The sequence below is a fragment of the Hemitrygon akajei genome, chromosome 11 (genome assembly GCF_048418815.1).
Source record: "Hemitrygon akajei chromosome 11, sHemAka1.3, whole genome shotgun sequence".
Lineage (NCBI taxonomy): Eukaryota > Metazoa > Chordata > Chondrichthyes > Myliobatiformes > Dasyatidae > Hemitrygon > Hemitrygon akajei.
Window position 1 is genome coordinate 174,453,786 of NC_133134.1, and position 17,329 is coordinate 174,471,114.

A 17,329-nucleotide genomic window follows, 5' to 3' on the forward strand; every position below is an offset into this window, starting at 1 on the left:
ACAGACCATCCTTCACCTGTCTCGTATCCATTTTATAATGTTTGATTCCACAGACCGTCCTTCATCTGTCTCGTATCCATATTATAATGTTTGATTCCACAGACCGTCCTTCACCTGTCTCGTATCCATTTTATAATGTTTGATTCCACAGACCGTCCTTCACCTGTCTCGTATCCATTTTATAATGTTTGATTCCACAGACCGTCCTTCACCTGTCTCGTATCCATTTTATAATGTTCGATTCCACAGACCGTCCTTCATCTGTCTCGTATCCATTTTATAATGTTCTATTCCACAGTCTGTCCTTCACCTGTCGGTTATCCATTTTATAATGTTCTATTCCACAGACCGTCCTTCACCTGTCTCCTATCCATTTTATAATGTTCTATTCCACAGACCATCCTTCACCTGTCTCGTATCCATTTTATAATGTTCTATTCCACAGACCGTCCTTCACCTGTCTCGTATCCATTTTATAATGTTCTATTCCACAGACCGTCCTTCACCTGTCTCGTATCCATTTTATAATGTTCTATTCCACAGACCGTCCTTCACCTGTCTCGTATCCATTTTATAATGTTCGATTCCACAGACCGTCCTTCACCTGTCTCGTATCCATTTTATAATGTTCTATTCCACAGTCTGTTCTTCACCTGTCAGTTATGCATTTCATAATGTTCTGCTCCACCGACCGTCCTTCACCTGTCTCGTATCCATTTTATAATGTTCAATTCCACAGACCGTCCTTCACCTGTCTCGTATCCATTTTATAATGTTTGATTCCACATTCCGTCCTTCACCTGTCTCGTATCCATTTTATAATGTTTGATTCCACAGACCGTCCTTCACCTGTCTCGTATCCATTTTATAATGTTTGATTCCACAGACCGTCCTTCACCTGTCTCGTATCCATTTTATAATGTTCGATTCCACAGACCGTCCTTCACCTGTCTCGTATCCATTTTATAATGTTCTATTCCACAGTCTGTCCTTCACCTGTCGGTTATCCATTTTATAATGTTCTATTCCACAGTCTGTCCTTCACCTGTCGGTTATCCATTTTATAATGTTCGATTCCACAGACCGTCCTTCACCTGTCTCGTATCCATTTTATAATGTTCTATTCCACAGTCTGTTCTTCACCTGTCAGTTATGCATTTCATAATGTTCTGCTCCGCAGACCGTCCTTCACCTGTCTCGTATCCATTTTATAATGTTCAATTCCACAGACCGTCCTTCACCTGTCTCGTATCCATTTTATAATGTTCTATTCCACAGTCTGTCCTTCACCTGTCGGTTATGCATTTCATAATGTTCTGCTCCACAGACCGTCCTTCACCTGTCTCGTATCCATTTTATAATGTTCTATTCCACAGACCGTCTTTCACCTGTCTTGTATCCATTTTATAATGTTCTTTTCCACAGTCTGTCCTTCACCTGTCGGGTATGCATTTCATAATGTTCTGCTCCACAGACCGTCCTTCACCTGTCTCGTATCCATTTTATAATGTTCTATTCCACAGTCTGTCCTTCACCTGTCGGTTATCCATTTCATAATGTTCTGCTCCACAGACCGTCCTTCACCTGTCTCGTATCCATTTTATAATGTTCTATTCCACAGACCGTGCTTCACCTGTCTCGTATCCATTTTATAATGTTCTTTTCCACAGTCTGTCCTTCACCTGTCGGGTATGCATTTCAAGATGTTCTGCTACACAGACCGTCCTTCACCTGTCTTGTATCCATTTTATAATGTTCTATTCCACAGACCGTCCTTCACCTGTCTCGTATCCATTTTATAATGTTCATTTCCACAGACCGTCCTTCACCTGTCTCGTATCCATTTTATAATGTTCATTTCCACAGACGATCCTTCACCTGTCTCGTATCCATTTTATAATGTTCTATTCCACAGACCGTCCTTCACCTGTCTCGTATCCATTTTATAATGTTCGATTCCACAGACCGTCCTTCACCTGTCTCGTATCCATTTTATAATGTTCTATTCCACAGTCTGTTCTTCACCTGTCAGTTATGCATTTCATAATGTTCTGCTCCACAGACTGTCCTTCACCTGTCTCGTATCCATTTTATAATGTTTGATTCCACAGACCGTCCTTCACCTGTCTCGTATCCATTTTATAATGTTTGATTCCACAGACCGTCCTTCACCTGTCTCGGATCCATTTTATAATGTTCGATTCCACAGACCGTCCTTCACCTGTCTCGTATCCATTTTATAATGTTCTATTCCACAGTCTGTCCTTCACCTGTCGGTTATCCATTTTATAATGTTCTATTCCACAGTCTGTCCTTCACCTGTCGGTTATCCATTTTATAATGTTCGATTCCACAGACCGTCCTTCACCTGTCTCGTATCCATTTTATAATGTTCTATTCCACTGTCTGTTCTTCACCTGTCAGTTATGCATTTCATAATGTTCTGCTCCACAGACCGTCCTTCACCTGTCTCGTATCCATTTTATAATGTTCAATTCCACAGACCGTCCTTCACCTGTCTCGTATCCATTTTATAATGTTCTATTCCACAGTCTGTCCTTCACCTGTCGGTTATGCATTTCATAATGTTCTGCTCCACAGACCGTCCTTCACCTGTCTCGTATCCATTTTATAATGTTCTATTCCACAGACCGTCCTTCACCTGTCTCGTATCCATTTTATAATGTTCTATTCCACAGTCTGTCCTTCACCTGTCGGTTATCCATTTCATAATGTTCTGCTCCACAGACTGTCCTTCACCTGTCTTGTATCCATTTTATAATGTTCTATTCCACAGACCGTCCTTCACCTGTCTCGTATCCATTTTATAATGTTCATTTCCACAGACCGTCCTTCACCTGTCTCGTATCCATTTTATAATGTTCTATTCCACAGTCTGTCCTTCACCTGTCGGGTATGCATTTCATAATGTTCTGCTCCACAGACCGTCCTTCACCTGTCTCGTATCCATTTTATAATGTTCTATTCCACAGTCTGTCCTTCACCTGTCGGTTATCCATTTTATAATGTTCTATTCCACAGTCTGTCCTTCACCTGTCGTTTATCCATTTTATAATGTTCGATTCCACAGACCGTCCTTCACCTGTCTCGTATCCATTTTATAATGTTCTATTCCACTGTCTGTTCTTCACCTGTCAGTTATGCATTTCATAATGTTCTGCTCCACAGACCGTCCTTCACCTGTCTCGTATCCATTTTATAATGTTCAATTCCACAGACCGTCCTTCACCTGTCTCGTATCCATTTTATAATGTTCTATTCCACAGTCTGTCCTTCACCTGTCGGTTATGCATTTCATAATGTTCTGCTCCACAGACCGTCCTTCACCTGTCTCGTATCCATTTTATAATGTTCTATTCCACAGACCGTCCTTCACCTGTCTCGTATCCATTTTATAATGTTCTATTCCACAGTCTGTCCTTCACCTGTCGGTTATCCATTTCATAATGTTCTGCTCCACAGACTGTCCTTCACCTGTCTTGTATCCATTTTATAATGTTCTATTCCACAGACCGTCCTTCACCTGTCTCGTATCCATTTTATAATGTTCATTTCCACAGACCGTCCTTCACCTGTCTCGTATCCATTTTATAATGTTCTATTCCACAGTCTGTCCTTCACCTGTCGGGTATGCATTTCATAATGTTCTGCTCCACAGACCGTCCTTCACCTGTCTCGTATCCATTTTATAATGTTCTATTCCACAGTCTGTCCTTCACCTGTCTCATATCCATTTTATAATGTTTGATTCCACAGACCGTCCTTCACCTTTCTCGTATCCATTTTATAATCTTCTATTCCACAGACCATCCTTCACCTGTCTCGTATCCATTTTATAATGTTTGATTCCACAGACCGTCCTTCATCTGTCTCGTATCCATATTAAAATGTTTGATTCCACAGACCGTCCTTCACCTGTCTCGTATCCATTTTATAATGTTTGATTCCACAGACCGTCCTTCACCTGTCTCGTATCCATTTTATAATGTTTGATTCCACAGACCGTCCTTCACCTGTCTCGTATCCATTTTATAATGTTCGATTCCACAGACCGTCCTTCACCTGTCTCGTATCCATTTTATAATGTTCTATTCCACAGTCTGTCCTTCACCTGTCGGTTATCCATTTTATAATGTTCTATTCCACAGACCGTCCTTCACCTGTCTCCTATCCATTTTATAATGTTCTATTCCACAGACCATCCTTCACCTGTCTCGTATCCATTTTATAATGTTCTATTCCACAGACCGTCCTTCACCTGTCTCGTATCCATTTTATAATGTTCTATTCCACAGACCATCCTTCACCTGTCTCGTATCCATTCTATAATGGTCGATTCCACAGACCGTCCTTCACCTGTCTCGTATCCATTTTATAATGTTCTATTCCACAGTCTGTCCTTCACCTGTCGGTTATCCATTTTATAATGTTCTATTCCACAGTCTGTCCTTCACCTGTCGGTTATCCATTTTATAATGTTCGATTCCACAGACCGTCCTTCACCTGTCTCGTATCCATTTTATAATGTTCTATTCCACAGTCTGTTCTTCACCTGTCAGTTATGCATTTCATAATGTTCTGCTCCACAGACCGTCCTTCACCTGTCTCGTATCCATTTTATAATGTTCAATTCCACAGACCGTCCTTCACCTGTCTCGTATCCATTTTATAATGTTCTATTCCACAGTCTGTCCTTCACCTGTCGGTTATGCATTTCATAATGTTCTGCTCCACAGACCGTCCTTCACCTGTCTCGTATCCATTTTATAATGTTCTATTCCACAGACCGTCCTTCACCTGTCTCGTATCCATTTTATAATGTTCTTTTCCACAGTCTGTCCTTCACCTGTCGGGTATGCATTTCATAATGTTCTGCTCCACAGACCGTCCTTCACCTGTCTCGTATCCATTTTATAATGTTCTATTCCACAGTCTGTCCTTCACCTGTCGGTTATCCATTTCATAATGTTCAGCTCCACAGACCGTCCTTCACCTGTCTTGTATCCATTTTATAATGTTCTATTCCACAGACCGTCCTTCACTTGTCTCGTATCCATTTTATAATGTTCATTTCCACAGACCGTCCTTCACCTGTCTCGTATCCATTTTATAATGTTCATTTCCACAGACCGTCCTTCACCTGTCTCGTATCCATCTTATAATGTTCTATTCCACAGACCGTCCTTCACCTGTCTCGTATCCATTTTATAATGTTCGATTCCACAGACCGTCCTTCACCTGTCTCGTATCCATTTTATAATGTTCTATTCCACAGTCTGTTCTTCACCTGTCAGTTATGCATTTCATAATGTTCTGCTCCACAGACCGTCCTTCACCTGTCTCGTATCCATTTTATAATGTTCAATTCCACAGACCGTCCTTCACCTGTCTCGTATCCATTTTATAATGTTTGATTCCACATTCCGTCCTTCACCTGTCTCGTATCCATTTTATAATGTTTGATTCCACTGACCGTCCTTCACCTGTCTCGTATCCATTTTATAAAGTTTGATTCCACAGACCGTCCTTCACCTGTCTCGTATCCATTTTATAATGTTCGATTCCACAGACCGTCCTTCACCTGTCTCGTATCCATTTTATAATGTTCTATTCCACAGTCTGTCCTTCACCTGTCGGTTATCCATTTTATAATGTTCTATTCCACAGTCTGTCCTTCACCTGTCGGTTATCCATTTTATAATGTTCGATTCCACAGACTGTCCTTCACCTGTCTCGTATCCATTTTATAATGTTCTATTCCACAGTCTGTTCTTCACCTGTCAGTTATGCATTTCATAATGTTCTGCTCCACAGACCGTCCTTCACCTGTCTCGTATCCATTTTATAATGTTCAATTCCACAGACCGTCCTTCACCTGTCTCGTATCCATTTTATAATGTTCTATTCCATAGTCTGTCCTTCACCTGTCGGTTATGCATTTCATAATGTTCTGCTCCACAGACCGTCCTTCACCTGTCTCGTATCCATTTTATAATGTTCTATTCCACAGACCGTCCTTCACCTGTCTTGTATCCATTTTATAATGTTCTTTTCCACAGTCTGTCCTTCACCTGTCGGGTATGCATTTCATAATGTTCTGCTCCACAGACCGTCCTTCACCTGTCTCGTATCCATTTTATAATGTTCTATTCCACAGTCTGTCCTTCACCTGTCGGTTATCCATTTCATAATGTTCTGCTCCACAGACTGTCCTTCACCTGTCTTGTATCCATTTTATAATGTTCTATTCCACAGTCTGTCCTTCACCTGTCGGTTATGCATTTCATAATGTTCTGCTCCACAGACCGTCCTTCACCTGTCTCGTATCCATTTTATAATGTTCTATTCCACAGACCGTGCTTCACCTGTCTCGTATCCATTTTATAATGTTCTTTTCCACAGTCTGTCCTTCACCTGTCGGGTATGCATTTCAAGATGTTCTGCTACACAGACCGTCCATCACCTGTCTTGTATCCATTTTATAATGTTCTATTCCACAGACCGTCCTTCACCTGTCTCATATCCATTTTATAATGTTCATTTCCACAGACCGTCCTTCACCTGTCTCGTATCCATTTTATAATGTTCATTTCCACAGACCATCCTTCACCTGTCTCGTATCCATTTTATAATGTTCTATTCCACAGACCGTCCTTCACCTGTCTCGTATCCATTTTATAATGTTCGATTCCACAGACCGTCCTTCACCTGTCTCGTATCCATTTTATAATGTTCTATTCCACAGTCTGTTCTTCACCTGTCAGTTATGCATTTCATAATGTTCTGCTCCACAGACCGTCCTTCACCTGTCTCGTATCCATTTTATAATGTTTGATTCCACAGACCGTCCTTCACCTGTCTCGTATCCATTTTATAATGTTTGATTCCACAGACCGTCCTTCACCTGTCTCGGATCCATTTTATAATGTTCTATTCCACAGACCGTCCTTCACCTGTCTCGTATCCATTTTATAATGTTCTATTCCACAGTCTGTCCTTCACCTGTCGGTTATCCATTTTATAATGTTCTATTCCACAGTCTGTCCTTCACCTGTCGGTTATCCATTTTATAATGTTCGATTCCACAGACCGTCCTTCACCTGTCTCGTATCCATTTTATAATGTTCTATTCCACTGTCTGTTCTTCACCTGTCAGTTATGCATTTCATAATGTTCTGCTCCACAGACCGTCCTTCACCTGTCTCGTATCCATTTTATAATGTTCAATTCCACAGACCGTCCTTCACCTGTCTCGTATCCATTTTATAATGTTCTATTCCACAGTCTGTCCTTCACCTGTCGGTTATGCATTTCATAATGTTCTGCTCCACAGACCGTCCTTCACCTGTCTCGTATCCATTTTATAATGTTCTATTCCACAGACCGTCCTTCACCTGTCTCGTATCCATTTTATAATGTTCTATTCCACAGTCTGTCCTTCACCTGTCGGTTATCCATTTCATAATGTTCTGCTCCACAGACTGTCCTTCACCTGTCTTGTATCCATTTTATAATGTTCTATTCCACAGACCGTCCTTCACCTGTCTCGTATCCATTTTATAATGTTCATTTCCACAGACCGTCCTTCACCTGTCTCGTATCCATTTTATAATGTTCTATTCCACAGTCTGTCCTTCACCTGTCGGTTATCCATTTTATAATGTTCTATTCCACAGTCTGTCCTTCACCTGTCGGTTATCCATTTTATAATGTTCGATTCCACAGACCGTCCTTCACCTGTCTCGTATCCATTTTATAATGTTCTATTCCACTGTCTGTTCTTCACCTGTCAGTTATGCATTTCATAATGTTCTGCTCCACAGACCGTCCTTCACCTGTCTCGTATCCATTTTATAATGTTCAATTCCACAGACCGTCCTTCACCTGTCTCGTATCCATTTTATAATGTTCTATTCCACAGTCTGTCCTTCACCTGTCGGTTATGCATTTCATAATGTTCTGCTCCACAGACCGTCCTTCACCTGTCTCGTATCCATTTTATAATGTTCTATTCCACAGACCGTCCTTCACCTGTCTCGTATCCATTTTATAATGTTCTATTCCACAGTCTGTCCTTCACCTGTCGGTTATCCATTTCATAATGTTCTGCTCCACAGACTGTCCTTCACCTGTCTTGTATCCATTTTATAATGTTCTATTCCACAGACCGTCCTTCACCTGTCTCGTATCCATTTTATAATGTTCATTTCCACAGACCGTCCTTCACCTGTCTCGTATCCATTTTATAATGTTCTATTCCACAGTCTGTCCTTCACCTGTCGGGTATGCATTTCATAATGTTCTGCTCCACAGACCGTCCTTCACCTGTCTCGTATCCATTTTATAATGTTCTATTCCACAGTCTGTCCTTCACCTGTCTCGTATCCATTTTATAATGTTTGATTCCACAGACCGTCCTTCACCTGTCTCGTATCCATTTTATAATCTTCTATCCCACAGACCATCCTTCACCTGTCTCGTATCCATTTTATAATGTTTGATTCCACAGACCGTCCTTCATCTGTCTCGTATCCATATTATAATGTTTGATTCCACAGACCGTCCTTCACCTGTCTCGTATCCATTTTATAATGTTTGATTCCACAGACCGTCCTTCACCTGTCTCGTATCCATTTTATAATGTTTGATTCCACAGACCGTCCTTCACCTGTCTCGTATCCATTTTATAATGTTCTATTCCACAGACCGTGCTTCACCTGTCTCGTATCCATTTTATAATGTTCTTTTCCACAGTCTGTCCTTCACCTGTCGGGTATGCATTTCAAGATGTTCTGCTACACAGACCGTCCTTCACCTGTCTTGTATCCATTTTATAATGTTCTATTCCACAGACCGTCCTTCACCTGTCTCGTATCCATTTTATAATGTTCATTTCCACAGACCGTCCTTCACCTGTCTCGGATCCATTTTATAATGTTCGATTCCACAGACCGTCCTTCACCTGTCTCGTATCCATTTTATAATGTTCTATTCCACAGTCTGTCCTTCACCTGTCGGTTATCCATTTTATAATGTTCTATTCCACAGTCTGTCCTTCACCTGTCGGTTATCCATTTTATAATGTTCGATTCCACAGACCGTCCTTCACCTGTCTCGTATCCATTTTATAATGTTCTATTCCACAGTCTGTCCTTCACCTGTCGGTTATGCATTTCATAATGTTCTGCTCCACAGACCGTCCTTCACCTGTCTCGTATCCATTTTATAATGTTCTATTCCACAGACCGTCCTTCACCTGTCTCGTATCCATTTTATAATGTTCTATTCCACAGTCTGTCCTTCACCTGTCGGTTATCCATTTCATAATGTTCTGCTCCACAGACTGTCCTTCACCTGTCTTGTATCCATTTTATAATGTTCTATTCCACAGACCGTCCTTCACCTGTCTCGTGTCCATTTTATAATGTTCATTTCCACAGACCGTCCTTCACCTGTCTCGTATCCATTTTATAATGTTCTATTCCACAGTCTGTCCTTCACCTGTCGGGTATGCATTTCATAATGTTCTGCTCCACAGACCGTCCTTCACCTGTCTCGTATCCATTTTATAATGTTCTATTCCACAGTCTGTCCTTCACCTGTCTCGTATCCATTTTATAATGTTTGATTCCACAGACCGTCCTTCACCTTTCTCGTATCCATTTTATAATCTTCTATTCCACAGACCATCCTTCACCTGTCTCGTATCCATTTTATAATGTTTGATTCCACAGACCGTCCTTCATCTGTCTCGTATCCATATTAAAATGTTTGATTCCACAGACCGTCCTTCACCTGTCTCGTATCCATTTTATAATGTTTGATTCCACAGACCGTCCTTCACCTGTCTCGTATCCATTTTATAATGTTTGATTCCACAGACCGTCCTTCACCTGTCTCGTATCCATTTTATAATGTTCGATTCCACAGACCGTCCTTCACCTGTCTCGTATCCATTTTATAATGTTCTATTCCACAGTCTGTCCTTCACCTGTCGGTTATCCATTTTATAATGTTCTATTCCACAGACCGTCCTTCACCTGTCTCCTATCCATTTTATAATGTTCTATCCCACAGACCATCCTTCACCTGTCTCGTATCCATTTTATAATGTTCTATTCCACAGACCGTCCTTCACCTGTCTCGTATCCATTTTATAATGTTCTATTCCACAGACCATCCTTCACCTGTCTCGTATCCATTTTATAATGGTCGATTCCACAGACCGTCCTTCACCTGTCTCGTATCCATTTTATAATGTTCTATTCCACAGTCTGTCCTTCACCTGTCGGTTATCCATTTTATAATGTTCTATTCCACAGTCTGTCCTTCACCTGTCGGTTATCCATTTTATAATGTTCGATTCCACAGACCGTCCTTCACCTGTCTCGTATCCATTTTATAATGTTCTATTCCACAGTCTGTTCTTCACCTGTCAGTTATGCATTTCATAATGTTCTGCTCCACAGACCGTCCTTCACCTGTCTCGTATCCATTTTATAATGTTCAATTCCACAGACCGTCCTTCACCTGTCTCGTATCCATTTTATAATGTTCTATTCCACAGTCTGTCCTTCACCTGTCGGTTATGCATTTCATAATGTTCTGCTCCACAGACCGTCCTTCACCTGTCTCGTATCCATTTTATAATGTTCTATTCCACAGACCGTCCTTCACCTGTCTCGTATCCATTTTATAATGTTCTTTTCCACAGTCTGTCCTTCACCTGTCGGGTATGCATTTCATAATGTTCTGCTCCACAGACCGTCCTTCACCTGTCTCGTATCCATTTTATAATGTTCTATTCCACAGTCTGTCCTTCACCTGTCGGTTATCCATTTCATAATGTTCAGCTCCACAGACCGTCCTTCACCTGTCTTGTATCCATTTTATAATGTTCTATTCCACAGACCGTCCTTCACTTGTCTCGTATCCATTTTATAATGTTCATTTCCACAGACCGTCCTTCACCTGTCTCGTATCCATTTTATAATGTTCATTTCCACAGACCGTCCTTCACCTGTCTCGTATCCATTTTATAATGTTCTATTCCACAGACCGTCCTTCACCTGTCTCGTATCCATTTTATAATGTTCGATTCCACAGACCGTCCTTCACCTGTCTCGTATCCATTTTATAATGTTCTATTCCACAGTCTGTTCTTCACCTGTCAGTTATGCATTTCATAATGTTCTGCTCCACAGACCGTCCTTCACCTGTCTCGTATCCATTTTATAATGTTCAATTCCACAGACCGTCCTTCACCTGTCTCGTATCCATTTTATAATGTTTGATTCCACATTCCGTCCTTCACCTGTCTCGTATCCATTTTATAATGTTTGATTCCACAGACCGTCCTTCACCTGTCTCGTATCCATTTTATAAAGTTTGATTCCACAGACCGTCCTTCACCTGTCTCGTATCCATTTTATAATGTTCGATTCCACAGACCGTCCTTCACCTGTCTCGTATCCATTTTATAATGTTCTATTCCACAGTCTGTCCTTCACCTGTCGGTTATCCATTTTATAATGTTCTATTCCACAGTCTGTCCTTCACCTGTCGGTTATCCATTTTATAATGTTCGATTCCACAGACTGTCCTTCACCTGTCTCGTATCCATTTTATAATGTTCTATTCCACAGTCTGTTCTTCACCTGTCAGTTATGCATTTCATAATGTTCTGCTCCACAGACCGTCCTTCACCTGTCTCGTATCCATTTTATAATGTTCAATTCCACAGACCGTCCTTCACCTGTCTCGTATCCATTTTATAATGTTCTATTCCACAGTCTGTCCTTCACCTGTCGGTTATGCATTTCATAATGTTCTGCTCCACAGACCGTCCTTCACCTGTCTCGTATCCATTTTATAATGTTCTATTCCACAGACCGTCCTTCACCTGTCTTGTATCCATTTTATAATGTTCTTTTCCACAGTCTGTCCTTCACCTGTCGGGTATGCATTTCATAATGTTCTGCTCCACAGACCGTCCTTCACCTGTCTCGTATCCATTTTATAATGTTCTATTCCACAGTCTGTCCTTCACCTGTCGGTTATCCATTTCATAATGTTCTGCTCCACAGACTGTCCTTCACCTGTCTTGTATCCATTTTATAATGTTCTATTCCACAGTCTGTCCTTCACCTGTCGGTTATGCATTTCATAATGTTCTGCTCCACAGACCGTCCTTCACCTGTCTCGTATCCATTTTATAATGTTCTATTCCACAGACCGTGCTTCACCTGTCTCGTATCCATTTTATAATGTTCTTTTCCACAGTCTGTCCTTCACCTGTCGGGTATGCATTTCAAGATGTTCTGCTACACAGACCGTCCTTCACCTGTCTTGTATCCATTTTATAATGTTCTATTCCACAGACCGTCCTTCACCTGTCTCGTATCCATTTTATAATGTTCATTTCCACAGACCGTCCTTCACCTGTCTCGTATCCATTTTATAATGTTCATTTCCACAGACCATCCTTCACCTGTCTCGTATCCATTTTATAATGTTCTATTCCACAGACCGTCCTTCACCTGTCTCGTATCCATTTTATAATGTTCGATTCCACAGACCGTCCTTCACCTGTCTCGTATCCATTTTATAATGTTCTATTCCACAGTCTGTTCTTCACCTGTCAGTTATGCATTTCATAATGTTCTGCTCCACAGACCGTCCTTCACCTGTCTCGTATCCATTTTATAATGTTTGATTCCACAGACCGTCCTTCACCTGTCTCGTATCCATTTTATAATGTTTGATTCCACAGACCGTCCTTCACCTGTCTCGGATCCATTTTATAATGTTCGATTCCACAGACCGTCCTTCACCTGTCTCGTATCCATTTTATAATGTTCTATTCCACAGTCTGTCCTTCACCTGTCGGTTATCCATTTTATAATGTTCAATTCCACAGTCTGTCCTTCACCTGTCGGTTATCCATTTTATAATGTTCGATTCCACAGACCGTCCTTCACCTGTCTCGTATCCATTTTATAATGTTCTATTCCACTGTCTGTTCTTCACCTGTCAGTTATGCATTTCATAATGTTCTGCTCCACAGACCGTCCTTCACCTGTCTCGTATCCATTTTATAATGTTCAATTCCACAGACCGTCCTTCACCTGTCTCGTATCCATTTTATAATGTTCTATTCCACAGTCTGTCCTTCACCTGTCGGTTATGCATTTCATAATGTTCTGCTCCACAGACCGTCCTTCACCTGTCTCGTATCCATTTTATAATGTTCTATTCCACAGACCGTCCTTCACCTGTCTCGTATCCATTTTATAATGTTCTATTCCACAGTCTGTCCTTCACCTGTCGGTTATCCATTTCATAATGTTCTGCTCCACAGACTGTCCTTCACCTGTCTTGTATCCATTTTATAATGTTCTATTCCACAGACCGTCCTTCACCTGTCTCGTATCCATTTTATAATGTTCATTTCCACAGACCGTCCTTCACCTGTCTCGTATCCATTTTATAATGTTCTATTCCACAGTCTGTCCTTCACCTGTCGGTTATCCATTTTATAATGTTCTATTCCACAGTCTGTCCTTCACCTGTCGGTTATCCATTTTATAATGTTCGATTCCACAGACCGTCCTTCACCTGTCTCGTATCCATTTTATAATGTTCTATTCCACTGTCTGTTCTTCACCTGTCAGTTATGCATTTCATAATGTTCTGCTCCACAGACCGTCCTTCACCTGTCTCGTATCCATTTTATAATGTTCAATTCCACAGACCGTCCTTCACCTGTCTCGTATCCATTTTATAATGTTCTATTCCACAGTCTGTCCTTCACCTGTCGGTTATGCATTTCATAATGTTCTGCTCCACAGACCGTCCTTCACCTGTCTCGTATCCATTTTATAATGTTCTATTCCACAGACCGTCCTTCACCTGTCTCGTATCCATTTTATAATGTTCTATTCCACAGTCTGTCCTTCACCTGTCGGTTATCCATTTCATAATGTTCTGCTCCACAGACTGTCCTTCACCTGTCTTGTATCCATTTTATAATGTTCTATTCCACAGACCGTCCTTCACCTGTCTCGTATCCATTTTATAATGTTCATTTCCACAGACCGTCCTTCACCTGTCTCGTATCCATTTTATAATGTTCTATTCCACAGTCTGTCCTTCACCTGTCGGGTATGCATTTCATAATGTTCTGCTCCACAGACCGTCCTTCACCTGTCTCGTATCCATTTTATAATGTTCTATTCCACAGTCTGTCCTTCACCTGTCTCGTATCCATTTTATAATGTTTGATTCCACAGACCGTCCTTCACCTGTCTCGTATCCATTTTATAATCTTCTATCCCACAGACCATCCTTCACCTGTCTCGTATCCATTTTATAATGTTTGATTCCACAGACCGTCCTTCATCTGTCTCGTATCCATATTATAATGTTTGATTCCACAGACCGTCCTTCACCTGTCTCGTATCCATTTTATAATGTTTGATTCCACAGACCGTCCTTCACCTGTCTCGTATCCATTTTATAATGTTCGATTCCACAGACCGTCCTTCACCTGTCTCGTATCCATTTTATAATGTTCGATTCCACAGACCGTCCTTCATCTGTCTCGTATCCATTTTATAATGTTCTATTCCACAGTCTGTCCTTCACCTGTCGGTTATCCATTTTATAATGTTCTATTCCACAGACCGTCCTTCACCTGTCTCCTATCCGTTTTATAATGTTCTATTCCACAGACCATCCTTCACCTGTCTCGTATCCATTTTATAATGTTCTATTCCACAGACCGTCCTTCACCTGTCTCGTATCCATTTTATAATGTTCTATTCCACAGACCATCCTTCACCTGTCTCGTATCCATTTTATAATGTTCTATTCCACAGACCGTCCTTCACCTGTCTCGTATCCATTTTATAATGTTCTTTTCCACTGTCTGTTCTTCACCTGTCAGTTATGCATTTCATAATGTTCTGCTCCACAGACCGTCCTTCACCTGTCTCGTATCCATTTTATAATGTTCAATTCCACAGACCGTCCTTCACCTGTCTCGTATCCATTTTATAATGTTCAATTCCACAGACCGTCCTTCACCTGTCTCGTATCCATTTTATAATGTTCTATTCCACAGTCTGTCCTTCACCTGTCGGTTATGCATTTCATAATGTTCTGCTCCACAGACCGTCCTTCACCTGTCTCGTATCCATTTTATAATGTTCTATTCCACAGACCGTCCTTCACCTGTCTCGTATCCATTTTATAATGTTCTATTCCACAGTCTGTCCTTCACCTGTCGGTTATCCATTTCATAATGTTCTGCTCCACAGACTGTCCTTCACCTGTCTTGTATCCATTTTATAATGTTCTATTCCACAGACCGTCCTTCACCTGTCTCGTATCCATTTTATAATGTTCATTTCCACAGACCGTCCTTCACCTGTCTCGTATCCATTTTATAATGTTCTATTCCACAGTCTGTCCTTCACCTGTCGGTTATCCATTTTATAATGTTCTATTCCACAGTCTGTCCTTCACCTGTCGGTTATCCATTTTATAATGTTCGATTCCACAGACCGTCCTTCACCTGTCTCGTATCCATTTTATAATGTTCTATTCCACTGTCTGTTCTTCACCTGTCAGTTATGCATTTCATAATGTTCTGCTCCACAGACCGTCCTTCACCTGTCTCGTATCCATTTTATAATGTTCAATTCCACAGACCGTCCTTCACCTGTCTCGTATCCATTTTATAATGTTCTATTCCACAGTCTGTCCTTCACCTGTCGGTTATGCATTTCATAATGTTCTGCTCCACAGACCGTCCTTCACCTGTCTCGTATCCATTTTATAATGTTCTATTCCACAGACCGTCCTTCACCTGTCTCGTATCCATTTTATAATGTTCTATTCCACAGTCTGTCCTTCACCTGTCGGTTATCCATTTCATAATGTTCTGCTCCACAGACTGTCCTTCACCTGTCTTGTATCCATTTTATAATGTTCTATTCCACAGACCGTCCTTCACCTGTCTCGTATCCATTTTATAATGTTCATTTCCACAGACCGTCCTTCACCTGTCTCGTATCCATTTTATAATGTTCTATTCCACAGTCTGTCCTTCACCTGTCGGGTATGCATTTCATAATGTTCTGCTCCACAGACCGTCCTTCACCTGTCTCGTATCCATTTTATAATGTTCTATTCCACAGTCTGTCCTTCACCTGTCTCGTATCCATTTTATAATGTTTGATTCCACAGACCGTCCTTCACCTGTCTCGTATCCATTTTATAATCTTCTATCCCACAGACCATCCTTCACCTGTCTCGTATCCATTTTATAATGTTTGATTCCACAGACCGTCCTTCATCTGTCTCGTATCCATATTATAATGTTTGATTCCACAGACCGTCCTTCACCTGTCTCGTATCCATTTTATAATGTTTGATTCCACAGACCGTCCTTCACCTGTCTCGTATCCATTTTATAATGTTCGATTCCACAGACCGTCCTTCACCTGTCTCGTATCCATTTTATAATGTTCGATTCCACAGACCGTCCTTCATCTGTCTCGTATCCATTTTATAATGTTCTATTCCACAGTCTGTCCTTCACCTGTCGGTTATCCATTTTATAATGTTCTATTCCACAGACCGTCCTTCACCTGTCTCCTATCCGTTTTATAATGTTCTATTCCACAGACCATCCTTCACCTGTCTCGTATCCATTTTATAATGTTCTATTCCACAGACCGTCCTTCACCTGTCTCGTATCCATTTTATAATGTTCTATTCCACAGACCATCCTTCACCTGTCTCGTATCCATTTTATAATGTTCTATTCCACAGACCGTCCTTCACCTGTCTCGTATCCATTTTATAATGTTCGATTCCACAGACCGTCCTTCACCTGTCTCGTATCCATTTTATAATGTTCTATTCCACAGTCTGTTCTTCACCTGTCAGTTATGCATTTCATAATGTTCTGCTCCACCGACCGTCCTTCACCTGTCTCGTATCCATTTTATAATGTTCAATTCCACAGACCGTCCTTCACCTGTCTCGTATCCATTTTATAATGTTTGATTCCACATTCCGTCCTTCACCTGTCTCGTATCCATTTTATAATGTTTGATTCCACAGACCGTCCTTCACCTGTCTCGTATCCATTTTATAATGTTTGATTCCACAGACCGTCCTTCACCTGTCTCGTATCCATTTTATAATGTTCGATTCCACAGACCGTCCTTCACCTGTCTCGTATCCATTTTATAATGTTCTATTCCACAGTCTGTCCTTCACCTGTCGGTTATCCATT

General features: G+C 41.1%; 1 protein-coding gene across 1 annotated transcript in view; it reads left to right on the forward strand.

The window, feature by feature from the left end:
• fer1l4 (fer-1 like family member 4) overlaps window positions 1-17,329 on the forward strand; it is a 477,640-nt gene that overhangs the window by 194,675 nt on the left and 265,636 nt on the right.